Below are 5,488 nucleotides of genomic sequence, written 5' to 3' on the forward strand. Positions count from 1 at the left end.
TCTCCCAAGCCGTCACCTTTTTCTCTCTTAGCTTTAGGGTTCTTTGTTTACGTTTCTTTCTGGAAATTGTGGTTGAACTGAAGTAATTAGGATACATATCAACTAATATAGGTGGTCCCAAGGGGTGACACGTGTCAGCCCCTAATAGGGACACGTGTCCAGCCCCTATTGGGCCACCGTGTCCATGCAAGAAGGGTGGGGCTGCCATGTGGCAGTGGGGTCCACCTCCCCCAAGCAGCTGCATCACCTACTTGACCCTAAGTAGGTGCATCACCTGCTTGCTTGAGGTGCTGCCACATGTCGCTCCTCCATTGGCTGCCACGCGTCGTCTTTTTCCCTTCCTCGCGGGTTCGTAATCTTGTCTTACTTTAAGAGCTCATGTAATTCGCATTACGTAAGCTTGGTATATCCTTAAACAACTTAAGTGTATAAGACTCTTAACTTAGTGTCTTACGTAGGTAAATCGAGTCCTACGACTCATTTCTTAGCCTCCAACTCTTTCCGGATTCTTATGACTCTATCTCCAACCTCCCTTCTCGCGAGGTATCACAATCTTCTTTCCTTAGAGTTGTTTGATAGTGTCGTAGCTTATCCGGCTCACATGATAGTGTCTAAGGAACTTATGAAGACGTTCCGAGCTTAAGAGTGCGGGGTGTAACACTAGTCATGTAATATGTATGTATTTAATTGTCCAGGGGTACGACGGGGGCCCTATCCCGCCAAATGTTGTTGTTACTATTCCTAGAGGTCTGTAGACATATGGATGTGGGTTGTTTGTGAGTTCGTTTCCATTGTGCCTATACGGCATATTGTGAATGTTTTTATGGTACAGCAGCCTGGTCGACTTGCATTCCCTTATATGTTATGACACGAGTGAAAGTGGTCGCACAAACACAAAAAAGGTATTAACTCATTGGGGTTTTTGTGAGTAGTATCACTCTGTTCGTAGTTCAATTTGACTACAACTGATAGTTATGTATACGGGGGTCCCAGTCGGACCCAGTCGCGGCCTATGGGGTTGGGTTGTGACAGAAGTGTTATCAGAGCAGTTCGTCCTTGGAATGTCTACAGACTATTTCTAGTAGAGTCTTGTTTATCGGTGTGTTGTGCACCACATCTATAAACAGTAGGCTACAGGATATTTAGGATGTTACTTTCTTTCATATCTAAGATCGTGCAATATAGTCGAGTCATAGGGAATCACATTCCCCATACTAACCGATGATTTCAGCAGAACGGCAACATTGACAGAAGAAAGTAACTAACGATATTGGAAGTTACAAAGAACACAGGTAAGGTGTTGAAATAGGATTAACATATAGGGTTGAATAGTGAAAGGAAAAGTAAATGGGAAAGTGCAACATGTGTAGTTCCAATGGACATACGAGGTAAGTCTATTTTCATACTGCTAATTGTGGGTGCCCTGTGTGGTTGCGATATGATACGATACGAATATATATATGTGTGCCCTATGAGGCATTGTTGATATTTTCTTCGTGCAAGTGTGGAGATACTAAGAAATACAGAGGAAACTCTGTCCAAATTTTTCTAGAAATAAAAAAGAGAATTCTTGAAAGGTTGTGCTCACAACAATAATGAGATTTGACCAAACGAGTATGGTTGACCTCGAAAAATGAGTTAATTGCTTAAGTAATGGCAATAAAAACTAGGAGGTCGATATGGGTATAGTAGAACAAAGTCGGGAATGATATATAGGACAAAAAAGACTACTTAGAGAAGACTGATCGATCGGGATAAAACGATATAGTAAGGCATAACTCAAGTGATACATAGGGATAAACTATGACAAGTTATAGTTGAAAGATTTGCAGAACAACTGCTGCATTACGAGGTTATTAGAAGGATAAGTGGTATCCACTAGAATAAGGTTAGTATAATGACGAAGCTTGAAACATGGATCATCAAAGAATGAGTACTCTTGAGGGGAGAATTTGAACCAATTATGAGAATGAGCTAATTACTAATAGGGATGAATGGAATGTGGCTTTGAATGCAATGCTACATAACGGATATTATTCGAGTATCCACTATTAGATGAGATTTTATATGATATATTCGGAATACTACAACACCCTATGGTTGTGCTAGGGTTTCCTATAAAGGCAACCTAATGTATGGATGATTTAACAGAAAATGTAGATATGGTGCGGCACGTTAAATAGGTTGGAGTAGAATCATTCACGTGTGAATAGCTGAAAATAAATGGAGGATGACATGGGTAGACCCTAAAAGGGGGGGAGTGGACAAGAGAAGTACAAGCGTAAGATAAAATCAACTAATGCTATCATATATAAATGGGAACGCTTAAACTTCAAACGAGCCATAAGGGATGGACGAAATTATACCCGCACTAATGCACCGGATTCCATCAAAACTCCGAAGTTAAGCGTGCTTGGGTGAGAGTAGCACTGGGATGGGTGACCCCCTAGGAAGTGAACAAGACAACGAAATAAGAATGACAAAAAGAGATTGTAAGTGCGTGTTAATGCAATGGCACATATAGAACAGAGTAAGCCAAGAGCAGAAAAGATTATGACTAAATTTTAATGCACCTCGTGCAAATAGCATAAGAATAATTGTGCAGCCTACGAGCATTGGCATACAAAGAGTAAGATTAAGTGATTACTCGATAAGAAGAAGTCAGTAATAGCAATGTGATTGCCATACTTAGAATTTATTCAAGGAAAGCGTAAGATGGTTCGAGGCAGAACTATTAAACTATAATTGGTATTAAGGACAAAATCCATGGAAGAACCCTGACCTCGATTGAAGGAGGTGAGCCGCTAGTATAGCGATGCTAAGGCATTTTCGGAATTGCTCTAAGTACCTACACACGTTTGTGTAAGAACTACTACATAATTTATGATAATAAAACTGGAAAAAAGAGAAGTTGGATAGCATACCTAAAGTGTTACAAGTTAGATTAAGAGGAGTTGTATAATAGCTTAAACGAAGTGGAGCATCAGAGGCTTGATAGTCTGTTATGGGGGATGGGAATCCCGACTCGGAAATGGAAAGTAATTAATGTAGGTTATAGTGCAGACTGACCTCGCACTCTATGAAAGTATAAGTTCATATGGGTTATGGTAGATAAGCTGACAAAATTAACCCATTCTTTTCCAATTAGGAAGGTATATTCAGCTAAGGGTTATGTGAGATGACATAGCAAGGAAACAATGCGATTTCACCGGGTTCCCACATCTATTATCTCAGATGGGGAAGTTCAACTTACAGATAATCGCTAGAGATTATTCCGGTAGGGATTAGGAACGCAGGTGAATCCTTGTACAACATTTTGTCCTTCGATTAACAGATAGGCCCAGAGGGGATCTAGCAACATATTGATGAAGTAAAGCTTGTTCAGAGACCATCTATTGACTAGCATCCTAGAGTCGGCAAGAAGGGGATACATTAGTCCTTCTTAGGTCATTTGTAGAGTAGATAAGGATGCCTATAAGTTGGACCTATTGTCCGAGTTGAAATAATACATTCAGTTTTCACGGATCAATGCTCTGCGAATATATAAGTTACCCTCCCAGAATATTCTTCATGGGTGAGGTCCAGATGAAAGGAAAGTTATCCTACAAGGGGAAACCTATTGCCAACTTGGATTGGTAGAGTAAAAGGTTGCAAACTAAGGACGTAGCTTCTGTCATAAAAAAAATGACCTGGGAAGCTGAGAAGGACATAAAACACAAGTATCCGTACCTATTTCCGATGTCACAGGTAACCCCCACTCCTGGAACTCGTATATTAATTACTTGGATAAAAATGTATATTATCGCAATAGAAAGGAATCTCCCTACAGTTTGTAAAAAGTCTTAAGGGAAGTTTTAATCAACATTTGGGGACGAATGTTCTTAAGGGGGGAAGGATGGTACACCCCACACTCTCAAGCTCGGAATGTCTCTTTAGTTCCTTAGACATTATCATGTGAGCCGGATACGCTACAACACTATCAAACGACTTTCAGGAAAGACAAATATGCGATACCCCATAGTAAAGAAGGTTAAAAATAGAGTCATAAGAATCCGGAAGGAATTGGAGGCCAAGTATTGAGTCGTACGACTCGTTTTACCTACGTAAGCTACTAACTTAGAAGTCTTACATACTTGAGCTACTTGAGGACCTACCAAGATTACGTACAACAGATTACATAGACTCTTAATATAAGACGAGATTACGAACCCACAAGGAAGGGGAAAAAAGGACACGTGGCATCCAATGGAGGAGCGACACATGGCAGCATCTCAAGAAAGTAGGTGACCCACCTACTTGGGATGTGGGGCCCACAAGGACACGTGGCAGCCTAGGGGTAAGGCATGGATCTGTGGCCCAATAGGGGCTGGACACGTGTCACCCTATGGGGATGACACGTTTCACCTCCTAGGACCACATATATACATGTATATCATGTCTTAAGTTCAGTTCCTGCACTTAAACTTCAGCAAACAAAAAGAAAAGCAAACCCTAGAATAAGAGAGAATAACGTGACGGCTTAGAGGAAAAATATAGGTAAGTCCCGATTTCCCTCCATAAATTAATTAGCTAAGGTATTTTTATATCATGTGGAGGTGGTTAATAACGTAACTTACCTATTTGGGGTAGCAAAAACGAGTAACAAGCAGCCACAACATTTCAGCCGCGTAAAGGAGGTTTCGAAGTTAATTTTCAGCAAGTTTGAGAAGACATATGATAAGCTATGGCTTGATTATCTTATCCCACGTTTTTTCAATGATTTGGAAATATTACAAGGGTGTGAATAATGTGAAGTTAGGGTTTCTATCATCACCAAACGGACAGCAAACAGTCCACACAGTTTCAGCACGACTAGAGAAGTTCCGAGGCAAGTTTTGGCGAGTTTTGGCTAATTTCGGGTAAGGTAAGGTTTCTCCTTTAAATTTGTACTTTATGGGTTTGTTATGGAGTGTATTATGTACCTTTTATACTTCTGGAAGTATGAAAAAAATCGTGGGGATGCTCAGCAAAAGAAACAATCTAAATTGAAGTCGTCGTAGTTAAATTGTAGTCGAAGTGAGGCGTGGTGTGTTTGGAGGCTGCTACTGGTTGTGTGGTGTGTGTTGCAGGGTATAAATGTGTTCTAAAATAGTTTTGGTAGCTGATGGTCGGATCCACACGATTCCACGCTTTGTACGGTTAAAGGTTCCGCAAAATAGAAACTAGAAACCCTATTTTGGTATTACAATTTTCAGCAAGTTGGGTGGAGTTTATATTGTGTAATATTGCCATGTTCTACTTGTATATGAGCTGCAAGTTATTATTGATGGTTGTCTGTAGTAATTATGTATGTAATTGGGAATTCGGATAGGGCATATTATAGGGGAGATGCTGCCCAATTTACGGTAACTCTTTAAATGAGTTAAGGAACTAGTCGAAGAGGCGAGCGAGGAAATGAGTTATGTGAATACCAAGGTGCAACCGAAGGCTCTGAAAAGTTTAAGATTGT

The 5,488-nt window shown here is 40.4% G+C and overlaps 1 pseudogene; it reads left to right on the forward strand.

Moving 5' to 3' along the window:
• Positions 1-2,352: 2,352 nt before the first annotated feature.
• Positions 2,353-2,472, forward strand: LOC129901804 (5S ribosomal RNA; annotated as a pseudogene).
• The last annotated feature ends 3,016 nt before the right edge of the window (positions 2,473-5,488 follow it).

Source organism: Solanum dulcamara, chromosome 8 (genome assembly GCF_947179165.1).
Source record: "Solanum dulcamara chromosome 8, daSolDulc1.2, whole genome shotgun sequence".
NCBI lineage: Eukaryota > Viridiplantae > Streptophyta > Magnoliopsida > Solanales > Solanaceae > Solanum > Solanum dulcamara.